The sequence below is a fragment of the Globicephala melas genome, chromosome 21 (assembly GCF_963455315.2).
Source record: "Globicephala melas chromosome 21, mGloMel1.2, whole genome shotgun sequence".
Taxonomy (NCBI): Eukaryota; Metazoa; Chordata; class Mammalia; order Artiodactyla; family Delphinidae; genus Globicephala; species Globicephala melas.
In genome coordinates this window covers 18139014-18165946 of record NC_083334.1, presented here as the reverse complement: position 1 = coordinate 18165946, position 26933 = coordinate 18139014, and positions in this window count along the sequence as shown.

Below are 26933 nucleotides of genomic sequence, written 5' to 3'. Positions count from 1 at the left end.
CCCTTGGGGCCTTCCCAGGACAGACACCATCCTCCCATGCCCTCTGCCTGCCTTTTGTCTCTAGAAAAACTTTAGCCACAGAATAAGTTTAATCTGAGAAGTGAAAAAAATATAGAAACAAAGGAAAGCAGTCAAACAGGACAAAATAATAATACTTTGGTTAAAGCCAAGGACCTTTAGTCCCTCCTCAAGAGCTACAGATAATATTCTGAGCCGTACCCCTTGAGCTGTTTTATAGATGCTGAAACCCTCACCAGGTGGAAGGAGTTAACTACATGATGACCAGACCTTAGCCATGACATAAGCTGCCACAATTCCAAGAACTGGCCTCAAGAAAATGGGAACAAACCAACCCTGGAACTGAAGATTAACTGTACTTAAAATAATCAAGATGATGCTGACCAGACCACTGCATCACCAATTTCAAGAAGACTGTCAGAGCCGACTGTGCTGTTTCTGAAGGCAGCCCCCTCCTTCCACCTATACTCCATTGAAACTCCCCTTTTAAAAACTCTGGCCCACTGACTGGCGTGGGGAGTTGGCCTTTGGACATGAGTCTGCCTTCTCTCCAGGTTGTCAGTCTCCTGAATAAAGCAAACTTTTCTTTCTACCAACTCTTGCCTCTCAAGTATTGGCTTTTGAGCAGCAAGCAGCCAGACCTAAGTTCAGTAACATTACAGGTTACAGTTGACAAACTCACCTTAAAACACTACATCCCACGACACACAGCATGCAGCTCTCTCCACTGTCAATTGGCTTTGTGAGGTCTGCAACATATAAGCTGCCCTATACCCTGTGCAACAAATGGAGTAAACCAAATACTTATTCTCAGTGTCTGCACTTATCACGTGACAGTAACAAACTTTACATAGTACAGCATTGTCTGTAGGCCAGTGTCTTAGTCTGGGCTGCTATAACAAAACACCACAGACTTCGTGGTTTACACGACAAATATTTATTCCTAACGTCCTTTAATCCTAATTACCTACAAAGACCCCACCTCCAAATCCCATCACATTGGGAATTAGGGCTTCAGGATGTAATCCGGAGGGATACAAACATTCAATCCATAGCACACAGTTTGTACAACACTAATGAAAGCTCCTCTCCCTTCTCTTCAGTAAATTTAGGTAAGACCAAATCTTATAGCCTTGCCTTCATTTGCTAAGTATAAGAAAGGAATCAGGACCTCAGTCTGCTTCAAATTTTAGAGTTATTAAACAGGACAAATTTAACTCTAAAGTGCCAATAATCTTTCCCCCAAAGAAAGAGTACTTAAGAAATAGAGGAAAGATTCGTCACTGAATTATGTGGAATTTCAGAATTATATCATAAAAGACTATATATGTTAAACCATAGCAATAACTCATTCTAAATAATAAACAATGTGTAAAATAATCCAAGAAATTTGATAAAACTGGTCAAGTTTTATTCCTCAAATACTGAAAGAAGCAAGTTTTAAAAAGCAGCTTTTACTTTTCCAGATAAAAGGAAAATATAAAGAAATTATCAACATGTATGTTTATAGAAGCAATTGTAAGTAAAAATATAAAGCAGAGGGGTATGAGATCCATAGGAACTTTATCAGACAAAAATGGAAGGCGATTATACCTGGAAGAAATTTATTTTTAAGGCACAAAATAGGAAAGTAAAAGACAACCATTAGGAATTATAACACGTTATTTTTCAAAAGGCCAAGCTTTTATTAGCATATCACTTCTATAAAGTTCAATTTAAGATACGTAAAAAAAAAATGTGCTGTTGCCCTACACAAACGACATTCTGTAATGGTCACAATGCTTCCATTTTCAACATCCATCTACACCAAATGAAATCTCATTTCCCTTTACTGTGAATGGTTTAGGGAAGGTCAAATAACTCAGACCTAGATAGCAGGAAGTGAGAAAATTTTGCTACAAAAGAGCTCTTCAGAAACATTTCTTGCCTCTACAGAAGAGACACAAAGATAGTTGATTTCTATTGTTTTCAGGACAAATGATGTTTGAAACTGCTAAAGCTGAATTAATTTCCACCAACCTGGCCTTGAAGCTAAGCAATGGAAGTGGGGGAAACTAAGAGAATCTAACAACCAAGAGAGCCAGAGTCTTGACATATGAACCTGGAGTCTGCCTTATCTGTAGATTTATTGTAGAAGGAGATAATTCAAATGCCTACTGGAATCAAGCATTCCTATTGCTTGAAGCTCAAAGCATCCAACTTTATACCTTTGCTTCTGCTGATGAGGTGCCATTCACCATTCAAATTTATGTACCACTCATCACATGAAGTACTGCTATTTATAGGTACTAATCCTTGTCTGTCAATAGGTATGTGACTGAAAAAAGATCAATTAAACGAATTGGGTCCATTACAGTGTGTTTGAAGCTCTAGGGTCTCTGGGATTGTTTTGTTTGTTTTTAAATGTTTTCTGCTTCCAGTGTTGCAAACAGAAGATTAGCTCATCAGTTTCTGTAGAAGATGGACTATCAATTTCTACAGTAACCTCTTGTTGAATGCTTTATAAATCTGACCTAAGATTATACCAGTAAGATAAGTAAAATAATAGAAAACTTAAAGGATTATACAAAGGAAAGGAAATCTAGCCCATGAGAGTCTAAAATAGAAAATTTCTTTTGGTAAATTTATATGTGTATTCTAAAACTACACAGTGAATTTGTTCGAATTTTGAAAAGGATCCCTAGTGAGTTTAAACTCACTTATATTATAGAAAAGTGATATATGATGGCTGGCTCAATTCTGCAGAAGTCTTTCAGGCAAAACAAAGGAAATGATGAAGACTAAGACCCTGAAGAGGATATATTAAAGTAATCAGGAGAAAGTTCCCAGGAGCCTTTTTTATTATCCCTGGAGATGAAGGAGTCAACTCAGAACCAGAGTGGATGGAGCCCCCACATCTTGTGAGGGACATCAAAACATAGAGGTTAGATAGTGCCAGCTAACTTCTTGATGAAATTCTCATGAGAATACAGAAAACATGAAAAGCTGTGTCTTTGGTTGTGGTAAGAATCCTGACACAGAATATTAGGAAGGTGAAGGATTAGGAAGGGGTGACCTTTTCACCTCTTCCTTCCTTCAGAGCCAGGTCCCGCGCTGACCACAGTGGACCCATGGCCATCTCTTTCATCCAAAAACCCTGGGGATGCTGACATTCCACAGCCTTCATAGTGAACTGTTTCTGATAAGAGAAGAACAACAAATTGCTAAAAGTAACAAGGACAGACTACTGCTTAGGCATTAGCAATCTGGCAGTAAGAGCTGGAGACACCTCCTCAGGTCAGTACACAGACAAAAACATCTGACAGACCCTCAAACTCAGTCTAGGGGTTGAACATGACAACCAAACCTCCAGTTAATAGAAAGAAGGGTTCCAATAGAAACCAAGAGGAGAACAAGGAAAAATGTGGAGAGCTTGCCCAATCTCTTGAAAGACAAATGTGAGGTCCAAACCAGTTTCCAAATGAAGCACAAGAGAACATTCCAATAAATACACAAATTTTAAAAATGGCTGGACTTCCTGGTGGTTCAGTGGTAAAGAATCTGCGTTCCAATGTAGGGGACTGGGGTTCGATCCCTGGTCGGGGAACTAAGATCCCACATGCCATGGGGCAACTAGGCCCACGTGCCACAACTGGAGAGAAGAACTAGAGAGAAGCCCGTGTGCTACAGCGAAAAATCCCGCATGCCGCAACTAAGACCCGACGCAGCCAAAAATAAAATGTAAATAAATAAATATTTTTTTTAAATGGCAAGCCTATAAAAAGACTGAGCAACATAAAAAAAAAGAAACCTTGTATTCAAAGCTTAGAGAGAAGGCTCTACAAAAGGAGCAAACACTAATTTATAGGTAATCTGTTCCATTTTCTCAATGCATTTCATGAAAAAAGGATGTTTCTGGTATGAAAGATGAGATGTTTGGGCAATAGACCCTAGAAAAAACGTTGGCTGGGAAGAAAGTAGATATGGCAAGAGAGTTAGATTGAATAAAGAAAGATGAAATGCAGTAATGGAGTTTGTTATTATTAAAATTTTTAAAGTGAAAATTAGGGCTACTATTGGAGAAATCAAATCAGCGACATTGGAGGCCATTCCCAAAGTCAGAGTAAAAAAACAAAAGAGTGAGAACATGAATAGGATGGAGGCTGGAGATCCAAACTGTGACAACTGGAAAAGTAAGACAACTAAAGAAAATAGGCGAATGTCCCAAAGAAGTGATCTCTTCTGAGCTGAACAAATCCATGAGCCTACTCGTTAATTATTAATAACTTTAAAAGTATAAATAAAATGAACTAATATCTAGTTATATCCAGGTGAAACGTTCTTATCTTTGTCCCCAGTGTTCCAACATTTCATGATGATGTGTCTTACAGTAGGTATTCATTTAATTAATTGTGATAGGCATTTGGTAGATCTTTTCAATCAAAACACTCAAAACATGCCAGACTGTAAAAATGTCTTAATTTAATTTTTTGGTGGGGGTGAGGCTCTGTACCATTTGGAACTCATTACATTCAACCTGAAGAACTAATCCTGTCATACTTTTAAACTTTTCTATGTATCGTATTTTAAACTTATAATTTACTTAATAGGTCATTTCTGTAACTTTAACTTGCAAGCCATCTGTTATGTACTGAATTTTGTGCCCCCATTCCCACAAATTTCTAACCCCAGTACCTCAGAATGTGATTATATTTGGAAATGTGGTATTTAAAGAATTCTCCTTTAAGTTGAAATGAGAATATTAGAGTGGACCCTTATCAGAAGAAGAAATTTGAACACAGACAGGTAAAGATGTACTGAGAGAAGGCCATGTGAAGACTCAGGGAGAAGGTGGTCATCTCCAAGCCAAGGAGAGAGGCCTCAGAAGACATTAACTTTGTGCCCACCTTAATCTTGGACTTCCAGCCTCTAGAACTATGAGAAAATTAATTTCTATTGTTTAAGCCACCCAATGTGTGGGACTTTGTTATGGCAGCCCTAGCAGACTAATTAATATACCATCTATTAAGCTCTTCAATTTCTGGCAACTCTTTTTTGGATCTCTGAATTTCTCTGTTAATAGTGTCCTTTTGTTTTTAAGGGATATAATATTTCCTCGTCTTTTTGCAGGTATTATTTTTAAATGTTAAAGCATTTACAACTTTTAGATTTGCAAGTATTATTTAAAATTTATTTTCCTTCCAATGTTGCTTCTTATTTCTGATTGGGTGGTTTATTAAATGACTCCTCATATCAGTTATTTGGGTCGTAAGTATTTTATATTCTTAGGTTACTCAGAGTCATCCGAGAACATTTATGCCCACTGGTGCTGAATAATAAGAGTGAGCCCGGGGGTGGGAAGAGGTTGTTAACACTCAGTACCTAGATTTACATAATCGCCAGATTTTAGTATGGTACTCCCCCCCTCTGCTCTGCTAGATTTCCCTTAATCAGGGTCCCTCTGAAATACCCTCATCAGAAAGTAAGCCTTCACCCTTCGTCCTTGGAACGGGAGGTCAATCAACCAGTTGTGCATGGTGGGAGATCGAACACAGGGACCTACTGTATATTAAATAGATTCTCAACCCAGCTTCCTGTTTTCAACCCCACCTTAGGCCCAGTTTCAAAGGCTCCTGGCAGTCTTTAAGTATTATAATAATTAACATTTTTATATCTTCATCAAAAATACGATGCATGCTCAGAGTAAAATTTAATCAAATCCAGTCCAATGTTCTCACTACACACACACACACACACACACACACACACACACACAACTGCAACTAGATGAGGTGAAGGATATGTTAATTTGCTTGACCATGGCAATCATCACAATGTAGATGCACATCAAAATATCACACTGTACACTTTAAATATATACAATTTTTAATAAATAAATTTATAAATAAATAAATAGGTTCTTATCTTCAAAAAACAGTTGTAAAAAGATTTAGGGATGTTAGAGGATTCTTGCCAATTTGTGTCTTTTTATTTGAATGCCTAAATGATACAAGGCTTTAACAGTATTTCCTGTATGAACCAGGGTTCTTAGTTTTAGACAAGAGAAATCGTTTCAACTTAAGCAATAGGGAATGTAGATTAGTCAATGAATTGTCTGAAAAGTGCAGAAACAGACTCTAGGCAAAACTGGAGCACCAAAGGAACTGCAATGCTGATTCCATCAGAGTTAAGAAGCAGCAGAATCCAGAAGCTGCCACCATAGCTGCTGGGGCCAGAGCCACCCCCTCCTCTCAGGGCAAGGCCAGTCACATGGGCACCTGTAACTGGCCTCTCTCTCCATATAATGCAGTTTTGAATTAAAGTTTTGATCAAGTGGAACCTAAGTCACATCTGGAATCTAGCTGGGGGTCTTGGAATTAACACTGACTGAAACAATCTACAATACCAGCCCTTTGCCTACTCCACACATATGCACACGTTTCTTCTCACATTTAAACTCCTGAGTAACAGCAAGAGCAACGTGCTCCCATGTAACACAATGTGTCCTCAAATGAAAGCATACTCATAATCTCCATGAAAGGGAAAACCCAAAGTCTCTTTAATTACTACATCTATTCTGGATAGTGTTAATTCTCTCTTACATTCACAATGCTGTCTTCATGTCTTATAAATTGTGGGGGAAAAAAGTTATTAACGGTGACCACCACCAAAAATTCAATATAAAACAGTAGAGAAATGAAAAAAAGGACTAAAAATGATTAAAAAGATATATAATCTAAAAATGTACATGACAGAGCAAGAAGGGTATGTGAAGCTATTATTGTTATCATTTCTGCAACGTTCATGAAGGTTTCATCAGTGTTTATGTTACTCTCCCTGATCCTATCAATGTTCCCTTTTCCCTCAGCCTGCACCTTAGTGGGTCCAGATTCTTAGCCGATGAGGTATCCAAATCTACATTTCTGGTGTTTGATCTCTTAGAGAATATGCCTACCAAGATTTCCTTATTTTCTCTTAACTTCTATCCCTCAACAGACGATGCCCTGGATTAAAGATCTGATTTCATGTCCGCGTTGCGTAGAAGGCACTATATTTCAACTTGATCATCAGAATCAAGCACCCCTGCCCACATGCTACCATTTGCAATTATGCCAATTATACTCTGAAGCACTTGGGATATTAACCCAGAATTAATTTATGAGCTCCTAAGCTAACTACGAGACAGAGGTAAGACAAAACTCCAGTTATCAACTGACCCACAAGTCACAACTCCACCTAGCAGACAAGAAAGGCATTGTGTGCCCTGGGGACAGGCATCAACTCAGAGCCAGCGGTCAGTAGCCCTCCAAGGTGAGCACACTGATTCTGATAAAAGGTGACTGGTGTCTTTAGGGAAAGACAGGAGGAAATTCTACAATGCGCTAATGATAGTATCACAGGAACCTTTTTCCCAAAGGTAGCCATATTCCCACACACTCCTAGGGGTTGGGGACTATGAAGTGATTCAGATGTGGGAACTGAGTGAGAGAGCTTATTATTCCCCAGGGTAATACCTCAGTCACTGTTTTTCATCATATATAGAGTTTATTCACTTAAAAAGAATAAAAAGGGTCTCAGTGAGCTTTCCTTATTTTGGGTTCTAGAGAAACTATGATCAATCAGCCTCAACCAAAGATTCATAAAATCTAACCATTTCTTAAATCACTGCTGCCTTGTGCCCTGTTATAACCACTCCCATCTTGCCCATGCGCTGCTGCTTCCTCACTGAAATCAGGGCGCTTATTCCAGGGGATCACTTCCTCCTTACATCACTGGCTGACAAAGGACAACCACTGAAGGGCACTTAAGGATGCTGACGCTCCTGATACCAACAGATTTCTCAGCACCTTGTGGAAGGCCACAACCTCTAGGGATGAGTTTGACAGCAGGTACGATGATAAATGACTAAGTCACGCACAATAAATCCACTTCAATATTCCAATCACCTAAACCTTTAGGTTTCTTCTTTTACAATATCAAGGAACTTCCAGCTCCTCAAAATCATTCCTCACATTATAACACTAAAGCCAAGCTTTAGTTAGCCAACTAAATAAACCGTCTGCAGTGTCTTCTACCTTCTTAAGCTAGCAATTTCAATCCCATGGAATCTAGAATCTCATGAAGGAGCAGTCAGGGTGCCACACTGAGGCCAGGACAACTACCCTAAAGTGGGTAGCAATTTATCCCCTCATTGTTTCAAAACATTAGTTAAGTAATTCAATATAGCTTGGCTCACATCCAGGGTTTGGACAGCCAATTGTGCCCCTTAACACAAACAATAATAAAAATATCTCTCACCCTAAGAAATGTCGTTAGAGGCATGAAGAAAAACTGATAGAGGTTGTGTTTGTTTATTTTTCCTAGCATTTTCAAATTCTGCCTTTGCAATGAGAATCTGGAGGAAAAAATAACCATAACAATAACTAAAATGGCTCAAGTAAAAGATCTGTATGTTTCTGTTAGCATACAGCAGTAAGTCTGACAATTTCAGAATGTTTTTATTTATTAAAAATATTTATGGGGCTTCCCTGGGGGCGCAGTGGTTGAGAGTCCGCCTGCCGATGCAGGGGACACGGGTTCATGCCCCGGTCTGGGAAGATCCCACATGCCGTGGAGGGGCTGGGCCTGTGAGCCATGGCCGCTGAGCCTGCGCGTCCGGAGCCTGTGCTCCACAAAGGGAGAGGCCGCAACAGTGAGAGGCCCGCGTACCGCAAAAAAATATTTATGTAGAAAATTATAAACTTAACAGGGGAAATTATGGTATATAAATCATACCTCAAGAAAGTTAATTTGTTGCAATTACTAAAAAAAAATTGTATAAACCCTATGCTCTAGCAATTCCACTTTTGGGAATTCATCCTGTATAACAAATCTCAATCCAAAAAATTATAGAGCACTTATCAAGCGCTGGTCACCATTTTACATGCTTTATAAATAACTTATTTAACCTTTATTTCTTTACTGAGGACATAAAAAGCCCAATCATTTACTCCTTTCATAAATACTTACTGCAAGCCAACCACGCACCAAGCAGTACGGTAACTCACGATGATCTACAGCTCTTGAAGACACATTCAATCAAATAGTCAATATACAAAGTACATAAAATTACAAACACTGGAAGGAAAAACTGATTTAGCTGGAGACCAACAGAAGGAAGCCTAATTTAGATAAGGAACTAATCAGGAACGCTTTCTTTGAGGAAATGCCATTTAATTTGAGAACCAGAAAACAGGATAAATAAGGTTTCTCCAGGCCAAGAGTTAATAGTGGGGAGGGTGTTCAATTCTAAATATAACTGCCCGTGCTGCATATGTATATGTTGATATCAAATTAGAGGTTTACTGCATGAAGTGAGAAAAAAGAGTAAACAAAAATGGTGTTAGTTTGTTAAAAGTAGTGAAAAGAGATGAGATGTGAGGTATTGTTGCAGTGACCATGACAATGGAAACATCACTCTCAAAACAACTGTTTATTTGAAAACTGTGTGTGTGCTATGTAAAGTTAGAATAATCTTGAATAGACAACATAACACAGACTGCAGAAAAATAGTGCACAAATCAGACAAAAAAAAGAGTGCATTTTTGTTCAGATCTCAGCAGCATAATCTTTTCTACATTAGTTAGTGTTCACTCAGTACATTGCATTATAAACAAAAGTGATGAACCCACTTCTCACTTCTCATCCATTGGCTATTTCCTAAGGGCTCAGATTTTTGTAGTTTGTCGTAGTGCACCCTGCAAAAATGAAACCACAGCAATAGCTCTGGTTCTTTCAACAATTTTATAAACAGAAATCCTTAAAAGATTCAGAGTAAGCTACAAAAGGAGTATATTGCTAGTTTTCTACTTCATGGATATCAAATCTAAAAGCAAAGTCTTGATCAAGTAATCTATACTCCATGTAAATAGGGTTCAAATATTCTTTTCTCTATTATATATTTTTCTCCAAAATATATAAGAAGTTTAGTGAGAAGTCTCAAGCTATTAATTTTGAAGTACACAATGTATTATCATAAATGTTTTCTTGGGTTTCCCTGCAGTTTGGACTGAATTATACATATAAATTTAAAGTTTAAATACCACAATGACTTGTTTAAATTTGATGTGATAAATACCAGTGTCATTTCACATTTGATGTTCCACTTGCTTTAATTTCCCTGATATTGTGTAACCACCTAATTTATTGAGATTTAAAAGTCATCTGCATAACCAGATGTAGGATAATAACACATAAAGCTGTGGAATTTATTCATGATGATCCCGTCTAAATTATCATTTTTAGAGCTATGTTTGGTTACCATAAAATAGCCATTAAAAATCATAAGTGAGGTGAGTAAAGTGTTGTTCAAGGTTTTCAAAAGTCCCTGCTCTACTTTAAACAGCTTTTGCTCCTTTCAATATCTGATATGCAAATAGACCATTAGGGCATATTGCTGTGTCAGAAATTTATCACTACCTCCTAACAACCCCTGCAGTCCGCTCTTTATAAACTGAAAGCATTGATTGATTTTTTTCTTTTAGGAAATATAAGTGCCTTTCATGTACAGCAGACACAGTGCTGGCTACTGAACCTCTTGACTACAACTTCAGACTCAGCCTAGACCTCTTTCTAGGCAAATTTTCAAACACAGCAATAAGGTTATGAGGTGTTCTTGCCCAAGACAGTGCAGCTAATTAAGCACCAGACCAGAAGCTTTATGAGAGAATTCATCTGTGATCTCAGTGTGCTCCAATTCTACTTCTGAAATTAAAACTTAATTCTGAGATCCAGTCTATACCTTCTGCACAGTTTTAATAAATACATAATTTAGTTTTCCCTGAGAATTCACTTTCAAAACTTTCCTACAATTCAATTTTCTATAAGACTAAATTCTATTTTCCTCCTGCCAGTACCATTTTGATCGGCTCTACGACACTGCCTCTGTTCCTCCCCCAATGCAATATTCCGTTAACCTCTTAAAACTTTTAATTGCCTCATGTTTCATCTTCATTATGGCATTTCAATATCAAAGGGCCTCATTTTTATTTATATTAGGCTTCATGTACTATCGCTCATTCTACCTTTTAGCAATATTCTCTGCAGGTGATATTTTTATCTCTCTATTCTTTCTCTGATCATCTTTATCGAGAAAAACTGTTCCCTCAGTTCTAAAGAGAAATGTTTATCCTTTAAATCCTAGTTAATAATAGAGCTTATTCTCTGTGTAAAATTTTCCCTGAGATATGTATCAAATCTTATGATACGTGGTCATAACAATACTGAGATAAGAATTTACAGAATTGATTAATAGAAACAAAGAGATTAGTAATAAAGAACCTAAGCCCTTGTTAATTACAGGTTGAATCCCTGCAAAAAGACGTGATGAAGTCCTGATCCCCAGCACATAAGAATGTGACCTTACTTGGAAACAGGGCCATTGCAACTGTAATTAGTTAAGATGAGGTCATACTAGAGTATAAGCCCTTTAATCCAATATGACTGGTGTCTTATAAGAAGATGACCATGTGAAGAAACACTGACATACATGGAGAACACCATGTGATAACAAAAGCAAAGATTGGAGTTATGTGCTTCCAAACCAACGAATGTCAAAGATTACCAGTAAACCACTAGAAGTTGGGAAGACACAAGGAAGGATTCCCCTATATGTTTTAGGGGGAGCGTGACTCTGCTAACAACTTGAATTCAGACATCCTAGTCTTTAGAACTTTGTGACAATAAATTTCTGTTTTTTAAGCCACTCAGTTTGTTGTATTTTGTTATGGCAGTCCTAGGAAATCAATACACTTCTGTTTCAACTAGAGAAATTTTTAAAAATCTAAAGAAAGTAGAAATAAATAATAAGGAAAAATTGCAGGTAATTAACTTTAAAATAAATATAAATGCAAATTAACAGAGATCATAATTAATTTTAAAAATGCCAAAACTTAGATGGCTTTTTGACAGCTAGATAGTATAAAGAAATACTATGTATAGCTTGAAAATTAATAAAATCAGAAGGTCTAGATGTAACATTTAATGTCCATTCCAGATTTTTTAAATTTCCTTTTGTTGGGTTTCCAAAACTTGATATAGGGTATCTATGAGAAACACACAAAAATTTTTACTTCACGTTGAACAGTTAGAAGTGTTTTCCTCAAGTCAGCAATTCAGCTGATACAAAAGAAATGAGGAAGAAATATTTTAAGGAAAAGACACAGCTGTTTTTATTTGCAGAGATTATGATATTCTACTTAAAAATCAAGACAAATAACTGCAAACTAAATAGCACTAAGTAGAGTTCAGCAAGATTACTCAATACATCACTACCAACAACAAAATTAATGCATTGCTAGAAACTATTCATAACCAATTAAAAATATAATGAAACAGAAAATATCCCATTCACAGAGCAACGCATTGTTTACAAAATACAAATTAATCAAATACTTATATGAGATATTTTGTGGCTACTAATCTATTAAATATATAAATGAAAAATACAATATTTAACCACAATTAATGTAGATACCTATCAAGATGATGAAGAGATGTTATTTTAAAAGATGGTATTTCTCCCTTCATAAATATATAAGTTTTGCACAATCTGAACAAATATTTTTATGGAATTTGCCAACTGATTTTATGTTATTGGAAAGAGAAAGAAAGAAGAGGTAAGGGGAAATTGTCTAACAGGTGACAAAGCAGAATATAAAACTGGAGTCACTAAAAATGTTTTAGTGAAGAATAAAAGAAAATAGAACTATAGAACTGAATGCTCAGAAACACTGTAAATGTAAATATGTATCAATGATTATCACAAAGTACTTCAAGTTGTTGGTGAAAATATGGAGTATTCAATAAATTGTGATGGGGCAATTGAATATCTAATGTAATTATGTATCTATTAGAAAAATATTCCATACTGAAACTAAAAATAAATTTCTGACAGATCAAAGATATAAGTAAGGGAAAAAATAAAAATGTGTTCATTGTATTATTACATCAAGGAAGACTTCCATAAACAACACACACAAAAAAAGAAAAACTTATAAAGGTAAAGTTTTATATGTTTAAACATGTACAAATACAAATTTTTTCTATGTCAAAAGGGGGCTTAAGCAAATTTAAAAGACTAATCTATGACTAGGAAAACGTAATTTTAATATATATAGAAAAAATAAGTCTCTAGAATCTACAAAGATATACTGCATATTTATAAGGAAAAAACATACCCTATGAAAAATGGTCAAAGAATATGAATAGATGATTCAAGAAAAATAATTAAAAGCTATTAATAAATATATTAAAAGCTGTGCAACTTCACTAATCATCAAGGAAATTTAAAATAGATAACCAACAAGGACCTACTGTACAGCACAGGGAACTCTGCTCAGTATTCTGTAATAACCTAAATGGGAAAAGAATTTGCAAAAGCATAGATACCTGTATATGTATAACTGAATAATCACTTTGCTGTACACCTGAAACTGCACAACATTGTTAATCAACTATACTCCAACATAAAATAAAAAATTCTTAAATCAAAATAAATTAAATCATAAAAGAAAACCACAAATTTTATTTCATGTCCTTGGTAAAATAACTTTTCATGAAATGAAATTCTCAAACATATGGAAAATTGTTACACTTATTTGCTGTTGGTGAGGATCTAAATTTACAAAGTCTTCAGGAAGAGAATTTGACAATATCCATTACAATGTAAATATTTATTTCACGGGAACCAACAATTCATTTTTCTTCCTCAGACTTTGGGAAACAAATGTAAACTTAAAAGAGGAATGTACTAGGTAGGTCATTATAATATTACATGCCCTAATGAAAACTAGTGAAAAACCTATCATTAGGATCTGGTTAAATAAACCTCCACAGAAACAAATGCTCTTAAACAATTTTTAAAAAATAAGGTAGAACTGTAAGTACTGACAAGTTCTCCAAGACATTGTCAAGAGAAGAAAGCAATCAGCACAATAAAAAACAGATTTTATTTGAATTTGAATTTCATTTTATGTGAGGATGTTTTGCGGTATACACATTTTATATCTAAGTTCACTAATAAAGGATTTGTGGGGATAAATGCCAAATTACTTGCAAAAGCTCTCTTTGTTTTAGCGAGTAAATGTGACCAGAGGGGAAAGAGTTTAAAAGGAATTTCCACCTTTGACCCTGAATTCGGTTTTTTTCTTGTTGTTTTTTTTTTTAATTAGAGTATAACTGTAAAAGAAAGTGGTAACATGGACAAGTGTTTTAAAGTTATATGTCTAACATGATGTTTACTTAATACGTTAATTCATGTACTTAACCTCTTTATCAGTTTAAAGATATTTATTTTGAAATAAGAATTAATATAAAAATTATTAAGAAGAAATTGCCTTATCAGCATGTGAACCTCTCTCATTCTTGACAACGAAAATTATTCCCTCCATAAATGTGCACAAGACTGAGTTTGAGAACCTTCAATCCACTTCTTTATTTAATGCCAACCCTCAGCCCCGAACATGCATAAGTACATGTATAAAGTAATAAAAAATAACCCCTACATGAAAGGCATTAGAAATGACTGATTTAGGATGTACCTTTATCACAGCATTTTGCATCCCAGAGAACCGGTGGGTGGCTTTTCCATTTCTGAAATATATCAGGCTTACCTGGATTTCAGTTCAATCAGTTGTATCTGCCTAGAATCCTTCACTTTCCCTGTTGCAGAAATTCACTGCTCCAATGAGCAACAGCAATGCACATGAAATTAAAGAAGTCATTACTTCAGGTTAGATAAATAGAGGAACTAATTAAACTAATGAAAAAGGATTCTTTTTAATCTGCTGGCATTTGATATGCCACACTCAATTTTAGAGCTTAATGAAAGTGAATTTGAAGAGCTGATCAAAGTCAATCTGTGATTGTTTAGCACAAAAATAACTCAAAGGAGAATGTTCTATTTAAGAACATTTCTTAAAATTTGTTGGAAATTGCCAAGAAATAGTCTGCTAGGAGTAACTCAGGGCTTTTCCAGTTATAGGCAAAGGGGACTCCTACAGGCTACAGGAATAAGTACTTGTCTTTCAAAATCTCTTTTGTTCTATCAAATGGGTGAAAAAAGAGCTCTAGTCACCCACCCCACCCTGTCCTCCCTGTCCCTTATCTCCCAGCCTGGCCAGTTCTATTTACTTTAAGTCCACCACAACTAATTTTATGCTCTTCCTTCCTCTTTATGTCATTGTATGTATTGATATGTGTCCTCCCAAAACGATATGTTGAAAACCCCCAATGCCTCAGAATGTGACTTCACTTGGCAATAGCGTCTCTACATTGTATTCAATTTATTTATTTATTTATTTTTTAACATCTTTATTGGGGTATAATTGCTTTACAGTGGTGTGTTAGTTTCTGCTTTACAACAAAGTGAATCAGTTATACATATACATATGTTCCCATATGTCTTCCCTCTTGCGTCTCCCTCCCTCCCAGCCTCCCTATCCCACCCCTCCAGGCTGTCACAAAGCACCGAGCCAATATCCCTGTGCCATGCAGCTGCTTCCCACTAGCTATCTACCTTACTACGTTTGTTAGTGTGTATATGTCCATGACTCTCTCTCGCCCTGTCACAGCTCACCCTTCCCCCTCCCCATAACCTCAAGTCCGTTCTCTAGTAGGTCTGCGTCTTTATTCCTGCCTTACCCCTAGGTTCTTCATGACATTTTTTTTTCTTAAATTCCATATATATGTGTTAGCATATGGTATTTGTTTTTTTCTTTCTGACTTAATTCACTGTGTATGACAGACTCTAGGTCTATCCACCTCATTACAAATAGCTCAATTTCTGTATTCAATTTAAAATGAGGTCATTAGGGTAGGCCCTAATCCAACAGGATGGTTGTCCTTATGAAAAGGGGAAATTGGGACAGAGAGACACACAGAGGAAAGATAATGTAAAGACACAGGGAGAAGATGACCATGGGATCTGAATGATGTATCTAGAAGCAAAGGAATGCTAAGGATTACCAGCATACACCAAAAGCTAGAAGAGGTGAGGAAGGATTCTGCCCCAGGGCCATAAGAAAGAGCCTGGCCTTGATGACACTCTGATTCCAGATTTCTAGCCTCCAGAACTGTCTAGTCAATGAATTTCTGTTGTTTCAAGCCACCAATTTTTGGTGCTTTAAGGCAGCCCTGGGGAACTAATACAGCAATAATCATGAGGAGCCCCAGACTTCCAAATCTCACCTAATCTAACAACCTCTAAGCCTCATAAGACTCCCCAAATTCATTATTCTGTTCCATTATCAACTCCCCTCTAAATGCTGGAATCTTCCACTGTGTACTCTGGTATTAATGGTCCATTAACAGTTCCCCTCTAAATGCTGGAATCTTCCACTGTGTACTCTGGTATTAATGGTCCATTATCAGCAAAATCTCCTATACCCTGAATCTCTTCCCCAAACATGTGTTGAATTTCTTGATCTAACAGAAATCTGGCTCCTTGAAGACACTGATTCCCCTGCAGCCCATGAAGTTCCTCTCCCACAGCCCTTGTACATACCACTGAGTGTTTGGTTTTTTCCAAAGTTTCTTTCCTATTTTTTTTTTTTTGATGTGGACCATTTTTAAAGTCTTTATTGAATTTGTTACAATATTGCTTCTGTTTTACGTTCTTTTTTTTTTTTTGGCCTCGAGGCATGTGGGATCTTAGACTTCGCCTTAACCACTGGACCACCAGGGAAGTTCCCTGTACCTGTGAGTGTTTAGGTGAGTGGTACCCCTGCCCCTCGCACTCAGAGATGCATAGATGAGTGGCCCCTTGACACTCCTCTTTACCAGTCTCAGATCATTCTCCCTCCTGCCTACGTGAAACCTCCATTAGAACTCTAATGTCAATAGACTCTGTTACTCCCTACTTCCATTTCTGGTGTTATCCACCCATTCTTGGGTCAGTCATTCATTTTTCTATGGCTTGGCTCCTAACTCCTTGATTTCCGTCTGAACTCTATTATTTTAACACACATCCAAACAATCCTTCAATAAACTTGCGTGCTTAGTTCTTTGAACTTCTCTATCCCAACGATTTTTGTCTTTGTCTTAATCCAACAACTTATCTCCATAATCTTAACTCTAGATCTAGTTATTACCAATATCTGTGACTTCTCTGTTAATTGAAGGCACCTCTCTGCCTCATACCTTTTCAGTTTTCTTTCTCCCATATGCAACTCTTACATTCTCTAATTCTTCACTAGGATTACCCACCCATGCATCCTCCCATCTTGACATTTTATTTTGCCCAGATGTTGCCCCTCTGTCCTCTTTGGTCAGTACAAAATTCCATGGGGGCAAACTCTTAATCACTCCCTTGTATGTGATCTCAATTCTCTTGCCTCTCTCTTCCTGTCACACTCACTTGGAGAAAAACATAGCCTTGGTAAAATCGAATTCTTTGCCTCTCTGGGCTTGTATCTTTTCAACTAATGTGGTTGGAAAAACAAAAAAACAAAAAAATGATGTCTCCAGTTTTACTTTGAATTTATGACCATTAATTTCAACTAAGCCCACAAGGATTGCTTTGATGCAAGCATACTGGGAAAAGTCCAATCACTCTTTCTTCTAGATGACTGTTTCACTTTTCTATTAGTTCTTCAAACTTTGATCATCTCTTTCCCCATCTTTCTTCTAAGCTGTAAGCCTTGCTTTTTGCTTCACTGGAAAAAAGTTAAACCACCATAAGTAAAATTCCACAGAATGCTGACACCACATATGCCCACTTAGCAGCATCTGTATGTATATTCTCTGCCTTCCTATTTCTAGAAATTAACTATTTGTCTTCTTCTAAGCCAGCCCCTTCAAAGGGCACTAGATTCCATTTTTATTTCTTACTTAATGCTCCAGAATTTCTCCACTCACTCACCTATAGTAACAATTTTTCCTTCCCTACTGAATCAGTCCTGTGCATTAATTTATTATGTCCATATGCAACCCTGATCTTCTCTCATGGCCCTCTTCCCACAGTCTCTTCCCTTTAGTTGATGATACTCTATTCCGCCTGTTGCTTAGTCCAGAAACCATAGACACATCTCCACCTCCCCTCTTTCTTTCCCATACCCCATGTCGTCCTTCAGGTAATCCAACTGTATCTATCCACAAAATCTATCAGACAACGTTTCCCTACCTCCCATTACCACTGTCATCAGAGCCATCATCACACTTCCCCTGGGTTACTGCCATGGTGTCAGCATACATGATTACCCTCTGTGGTCTACTCAGAATTCTGCAGCCAGAGCATTCTTGGAAACATAAATCATATCATGGCCCTCCTCTGCTCAGAAACCCTCAGTGGTTCCCCCATTCTTTTCATAGTAAACACCAAAAGTCCCAACAATGCCCCTTAGAGAACTCAGCTTCCCATTAGTCTTCAAGCATGTCTTGCCTCTTTCTCCCTCCTTTCATGTCTTCCAGCCACACAGGCATCCTTGCTGCTCCTCAATTAAGATAGGCTCTCAATCACCTCAGGACCTTTGCACTGACTGTTTCCTCTCCTTGCAGTGCCCTTTTTCTAGAAATCTGCTTGGCTATGTCTCATATCTTTTCTACATGCCTTTGCCCAAATGTCCCTTTCTCATAGATGCTTACTTAGAACACTGAATTTAAAATTGAAAACTCTACCTTTTCCAAGCATATTTAAATCTTCTGACTTTGCCTTATTTTTTTCCATAGCAGTTATCACCTTCTAACACATTATGTAATGTATTTATTATATTTACTATTTCTCATTGCCTACACTCTCTGCTGGAATGTAAACTCCAACAGGGCAAGGATATTAATTATACTCACTGATGTATCCCAAGCACACATGTATGTTTATTAAATGTTTACCAGAACAATGTAAAAACCCAGGCCACCTACCAAAGTTTCTTATTAATTCAAATAGTTTATTTCAGATGTTCACCAATTTAATGTAAAAGGTGTGTCACCTGTGAATAATGCAAAATGTTTTCTCCCTTTCTAATCCCTAGGTACTTTATCAATTTTGTACTAAGAGATCAACAGAATGTGACACCACAAATCAATTAAGAGTACAAGTGTAGATGCATGTTTTTATATACGAAAAAGTGCTCACAATACATAATTTAGTAAAAAATATCAAGTTCCTAAGTCATATACAAACTATGACTACTAAATGGTTTTTGTAAAAAGGAAATCATATGCATGTAGATGTACACACACATGAGTACATACACTTTACTGAGTTTAACACTCTATGAAGCATTTATTATTAGGTATATTTTACAAATAAGAAATCTAAGTCCTAAGTTGTGGAAAAGTGAGAATTAAAATCCTATTTTTACCTTTCAAAAACCCCCTGAACACTACTGCCTCAAATGCTGAAATTTTAAATTGGTCATGAAAATTTTCAATTTCCCAGTACAAGATACAAAATGAATTCAATGTTTTGTTTGCTTGTTAATATAAGGTTCATTTTGCAATAATTCAATGGGTGAATATTATACGCTTCCTCTTCTTATGTTTGGGTGACTCCTCACTAATCCAAATCAGAAGATCATTCCTGGAGTTAAATTTTAAGGAAAACCTAGCAATTGGAAATGTAACCTATTGAGTCTTCAATTTGAAAGTTTTCTCAGTGACAGATTCCACTGATGAAGTTACAAAAGAATAAGAATAATTTTCAAATGGAACAATTTGATGGAAACATCATTTGTTATAGAGTTGTCCACCAAAATCTGCTTTCCCTCCTTTTATAGATAAAATATTTAGGTGAACACAGCCTTCCTGAATAAAGACTGTATTTTCCAGTCTCCATTATGATTCAGTGTGACCACGTCACCAACCTCTGGCTTGTGGGATAGAATCTAAAGTGAGCCCTGCAGCTTCTGGGATGGGTTTTTAAATAGCATGGACATAACTTCTCTGTCCCTTTCATCTTTCCTGAAAGGGTCTGAGTGCATTTGTTGGTCCTGGAGAAGCCATCCTGGACTAGGTGCAAATCCTGGCTCTCAGATCCTGCATCACTTATTTACCCTCTGGGTGTTTCAGTTTCCTAATTTATAAAATTGACGAATAGAATTTTTTTTCCTGGGAAAAGTTGAAATTTTTCTCCTGGGAAAAGCTATGAGAGTTGAACATAAGATAGGAAAAATGCTAGCAAAGTAGTTGGTCCTCAAAAACATCATTATTTTTACAGCCAGGAAGAGGTGGTAGAGGCAAATACACTTTCCTATTTCTTATCTTGTAAAAAGCAAATTTTTATAGTCTCATGATATAGGTACCGAATGGAAGGAGGAGGAGACTGGATTTCTCTACCTCCACAGTACAAGTTAAGGACATTCATACCCATGACCCTCGAGCCGACTCCTGGAAAACCAGGCCACCACTGCACTCTCCCTAATCTCTAAATGAACTCTTTTCACGGCCAGAAATTTCCTCTAAGCTCAGGCTCTTAACAAGCAGAACAAATAAATTCCAAGCTTGTATTCACTTTAGCTATAATGATATATTTTTTTCATTTTCCACATTTTTGGAAGCTTTTAAAATTCCTACCATGCTGAGAAACAACATATATGTATATGTGTGTGTGTATATATATATATATATATATATATATATATATGAATTATTGATGGCATCTGGCATCTTGGTCCACAAATAATCTTAACAGACCGCAGCCATATCTCCCAGAAATGTATACCTGTTACTTAATTCCTTCAATATAAACATTTCCAAACATAGAAACTATGTTAAATGCATAGTTTTTGAGATTTACTTTAAAAAATAGAAAAACCCGTGTGTCACATTATACAATGCTATTTTATATTTATTATTTCAAAAATACTACCTTCACGCTACCACATTTGCCATGTGCTACGTATTTTCAATCTCAAATACATAGTGAGAAGTATTTCCCAGTGGGAATACATTTAGGCAGTGTTATATCAATTACACATAATTTGATTTATCCCTGGATATGACAGACTTTATTTCATCTTAGAAAGTAACTGTTATGTACTCAAGACCAGTTAAATGTTCTTTTTAAATAACAGGAAGTAAATTTATTCGCAACTTGATAAATTAAAGAATGTCTATGCTTCTGAAAAAAGTCTTAGAGCTTAATCGTCCTGAGGTCATGCTTTGGCTAAAATTATAGTTAGTAAAATTACTACATAACATATGTTTCCCTGACTGTTAACAGATTTGATTATCTGCTGTTTTGACCTGCCAGATTTACTCTGAGTTCTCTGCGCCCTATGAGATGGAAAAGTGCAGCATACAGTAACTATTTCCCTTTTCCCCAAGTGCCTGCTTAGTACAGGCTGCACTGCCATTTATAGTGAGACAAAGATAAAGGTACTTGTGTAGAGAACTCCTGGAATCCCTTAAATACTTGAATGAATAGAGTGAAAGTTATGTCACATACTCTTCCAAAGTGTACAGCATTTTTTCAAGAAAATGAAATGATGACCCAACAATACTTGCTTTAAAGTTCCTCTATATCACTCTATAAACAACAAAAGTGACAGAATAAACAATAACAGCATCAATAATACTAACTGATACATTACTATGTGCCTGGCTTAGTGATAAAAGATGTACATAAAGTGAAGTCATGTAATCTTCACAATAACTTTAAGAAGAAGGTTCTATTATTTTTCTCAGAACTAAGAAGTGGCAAACCTGAGAATTTTTTCTAACAGTAAAATACAGTAAGTCCCCTACATACGAATGAGTTCCATTCTGAGAGTGCATTCGTTAAGTCCAATTTGTTCGTAAGTCCAACGAAGTTAGCCTATGTACCCAACTAACACAATCGGCTATGTAGTACTGTACTGTAATAGGTTTATAATACTTCGAACACAAATAATATATAAAAAACAAAGAAAACATTTTTAATCTTACAATACTGTGAAAAGTAGAGTAGTACAGTACAATAGCTGGCACTTCTTAGCAGTGCCAGCTACATCACGGCTGCGTTTACGCTTGCTTCCGGACATCCTGGGCTTGAAATTAAAATACTGTACTACTGTACTCTATTCAGTACTGTACAGTACACAAAAGCACAACCACTTGTAGAGGATGCACGCACGTGACAATGTATGCCAGACACATGAACTAACTTATGTGATTGGACATGCAAACGCACATTCTCATCTTTAAAGTTCGCAACTTGAAGGTTCATATGTAGGGGACTTACTGTACTTATTTTAGCTAGCAATTGCATCCCCAGGAAGTTTCACATTTGCAGTCTAGGAAAGAAGATTCGTAATTTGTTTCTTGAGTTAATTTTCATTTAAATTCAGTTTTGAGGATGAGGGTTATTATGTTTAGGTTTAGATTCACAAGAGGATTGAAACTCAAGTGGGTTTTTTTTGAGAACTGGGAATTTAGGAAAGGGGACAGAGATAGATCACTTTATTTTCTCATTATAAAATCCTCATTAGTTCCTTTTGTAATCAAAGTAGTATAATTATCAAAAGAGTAATCTTATAGACACAATGATTATGTGAAAATTATTTGGATATTGTGTGGTTTAAAGAGTATGAAATTTCATGTTAAATTATAAAATTCAAACTAATATAATATATGTTATAAGTTAATTTTTCATATATTTAAAATTTTAATATCTAAAAACCTAAAATTATTACATTATTATTATCCTGCATCTCATCAGCTGGTTTAAAATAAAATAATTATTGTCCTTTACAGTTGTTTATAATTTTCTTCAATTAAATAAGATGCATTTTGATATGAATATATCAGTTAAATGCTGAAATATTTCTATGACATTCACATTATATGCAAAATTCAAAGGGGAAAATAAAGTCATGGAATAAAAGATAGAAAGCTAAAATAGAGAACTCAAAGAAAATAATGAATTTCTGTTTCATGTACTTTTCAATTCCTTCCTGAGATGTAGCACATAAATCCAAAGTTATTGTAAATTAAATATAAATGACTTCCAGTGAGAATATCAACTTACCATATCATTATACCTAGGACAGTTGATAAACAAGTCTATGACAGCCATAAAATTATTTCTAGAAAATAAAGAAACTAAAAGATGTTTTCTGAATTGTCAAAAACTTGAAAAACACTCAAATAGAGACAATTTTTGCAATAGTTAATGGTTTTCATTATTATTTAAAATAATCATGCTCATTTTAAGAATTCTAGAAAATGGAGCAAATTATCAAAATAATGTTATTAAACATTCAAATCCCCTGACCCATGGACATGCACTTTTCGGTTCAGTGAAACAAAACATTACAAAATAGAGACCATACATATTTAGAACTTGTTTCTGCACTTAACATTTCATCATGAGCATTCCCTCAAGAAAACAGATTTACCTTCATACTTTATTATTAAGATATATCTATATATCAATATATAGATATATAGATGTATATCATATAATATATATTATATATTATATATAAGGCACTCTTAAATGCACAACTGAATTCTCTAGAAAATAAAGGAGCCCATCGAGGCCCCCAAATCAAGAGTAAGTTGAAAAACAGAGAGAGAAGTGCATAGGCTGGGGTCCCTGGGAATTTAGAGTCATAACTAAGATTATGGTTTAAAGCCAGGACCCTTGGAAAGGCTACCTCACCATTCAGAGGACGGTCTCAGAAAAAAATTCCACCACTCCAGGGTGAGTAGAAGGAAATTTGTTTACCTTGACAAGGATCCTGAGTAGAAAAAAATGAATCCCCTGAAAATACTACTTGCACTTTCTGAGAACTCCGAGTGAGAAATTAACACAAAAACTGGTTCCTTTCAACAGAAGTAAAAGATTGTTTGCTTCAGTGGGAAATATTCTCAAACAGATCCTCCTGCATTTCTATTACACACTCCTATTTACAAGGCTCTGGAAAAAGAACTAAAACTCCAAAATAATATATACACAGGAAATGCACCAAGTAAGGTAATCTGTAGAAGAAAAACAAGATTGAACATCTGAAAACTTCAGTTAATGGAATTCTAATAGGCATTTTAATATGAAAAGGTAAAATAAGTAAAGACGTAAAAAGAAAGAGAAATCACATTAGAAAACCAGGTAACTTTTGAAAGAAACATGCAATTTTTAAAATAAGATAGCCAATAAATTATCATAAAAGTGTATTATAGACAGGTAAAGAAGGAATTTATGTATTTAAATGTCAACCTGAGGACATTACAAAGGAGGCAAAGAGAGATGAAAAAATAAGAAATGTGTCAAAGTCAGTTAGAAGGGTGGGAGAGAAAGCATGAAAACCTCTAACTCTACCTACTTGGAGTTCCAAAAGGAAAAAAAGAAAATAGCAGAGAGGCAATGTTTGAAGAGTTAATGACAAAGAATTTTCCAGATTTGATAAAAGACATGAATCTTCATATTCAAAAAGCACAATATCTCCTGAACATGATAATTAGAAATAAACTTCATCTTAATGCACTGTAGTAAAATAGCAGAACTTCAAAATCAAGAGGATCTATTCCCAACAAACAGAAAGAAAAACATTACCAATATAGAAACTGATGTGGACAGTAAATGTCTCTGCAGCAAAAAGAAAAACCAAAAGGCATTAGAAAAATGTCTTTAGACATTGAGAGGAAACAACTCATCATTTGAGAGTCTAGAGCCAGCTAAGGAAGTATTTAAGAGTGAGAAAATACATAGATGTTTTGATAAAAATTCTGAAAGATAATACCACTAATAATTTTTCCATGAAAGGACTTTCTTCAGAAATAAGGTAAGTGAAACCTAAAGGAATGATTGAGATGAAACAGGAAAGAAAGATGAACAAATATGTTGTAAACTATGGTTATATACAAACAAGCCCTGATTTTATAAAAACAATGTAAAAAAAATATTGACTATAGAGTTGTTAAAAGAAGTTAGAGCTATATATAATGGACAAAAAAAAATAGTAAGAATGAAGGAAAAGTGAATAGATTTTAAGCCCCCTAAGGTCTTGGGAAGTGGGTTAGAGTTACTTAATAGTTTCAGAGAGTTTTTTCAGGTGTGGATATTATATATCCACAATATATATTATATATATTCTTAAGATATAGTCTTAAGAATTCAAGGAATAAAAGAAAATAAGATAAAACAGAGAAACACTTTAAAATATTATTCAATACAATAGAGAAAACACCATTTAAATATTTGGAATAAAATGGACCAATTATCAATTGTTGATGCCTTAGACAGATTTTTTAAGTTACATAGTAATACAAATAACTAAGACTTATATGGCCCTTACTACATGCCAAGCACATTTTCCAAGCACTGCACATATACTGCCTTACTTAATAGGGAATAATTGAAGATGTGAATTATATAAAACCATTATTAAATATGATTTATGTTAAACCATTAAATTAGAAAAAGGTTTAAATCTACTTTTTTTCTAGAAAGATACAGTTTTAAAAAACTGTCTTAAGAAAAAAATGAAAAATATGAATAAATCCATAAATATTAAATAAATTAAATTTTGGGGGCATTAAGAGTAGGAGAGAAGAACTTTATTGCAGCATGGCTGAAGCCTATACTTGGAGAAAAATAAGGCAATTCTGCTTTAGACCCCTAATGAATTCCTGTTCAATAAATTGGGTACACATGTACCAAGCATGACTAGAAACTATACATCCAGATATGTTCAGAAAATAATTCTGGGAAGAGGGAGTAAGGGTTGTGCTCTGCATGATCCAGGGGCCACCATTTCACCCAGCCTTCAGTGTGAATACTGCTTGCTAGGGTTGTATAGTCCACAAACTGAAAAAATCATACACAGAGGCCCTGGGGAGCAGCAATGTGATGTTTTCTTCCAAATATATTTATACAGTGAAATAAATGGGGAGACATTTTAACTTGAACACACAAATGTTCATCTTAAAATTGTTTATTCTCTTCCAAATGCTTGATATACAAAATGCTAAATATAAAGGAACAACACAATGCATCGTTTCTGTGACAGAAGGAAGTATCTGCTACCAAAGTTGGATACATGCCTTTTCATTTCTAAAAGGTGAGACACTCTAAATCAATAACTTTTTAAAGTGTAAATAACATTGCAATACTTCCATTAATAAAGCAAATAAAAGAATGATGGTTAATTTTTAAAAGTTTTATTTAAACCATTAATTTTATTATTCTGCTTATCAATGGTCAGGGGCAATTTGCTCTTATTTAAATTCAAGAGTTTTGACTAGTTGATCTCTTATATTCCATTTAAATGAAACCTTATACAGCTTTACAATTTGCAATTCAAAACTTACGGCTTTACTTTGGCTATACAAATAGAGGGTTCATTTCTTAAGTAAAAGGATCTTGAATTATATTAACATTACATTTTACTAAGTAATTTAGCCAGGTATATAAATTCCTTTTGTAAATTTTCTTACCAATAAAAAAATCCACTATTGCTTCTTTGTGAATATGAAAAGATATTTTTGGAGGATATTTGAATCAATGTTTATGTCATATTCTGAAAATTCAGTATGACATCTTCGATTACAAATCTTGTGCTTTTGATATATTTTCTATTAGGCCATTTTGTTTAACCTCAAACATCATAAGATCCTTTGTAAGGAGGGAGTAAAAGCAATTTTCTTTTAAAATGAATTGAAACCTGATTTTTAAAAAAATTGTTCTTTTGTCAAACTATAATCTATTATTTCAGTTAGCAAGAAATCACACACAGGGTATAAAGGGACTCCATGAAATTATCATGACAAGAGGAAATGCCAGAACAATAGGGTTAAAAGTGTTCTTTCTTCTTCAGAAATGATGTGAACAAACTCGAACTTGACAGTTTCATGTCCAAACTGTGAAGCCTTTTAAATGCAATATACTTGAGTATCATGTACATTCATAGCAAAACTAACAAGAGTCTTCCTACTTAAATAACCTAATGAACACTGGAGTTGTATCCATAATAATGTGCTTT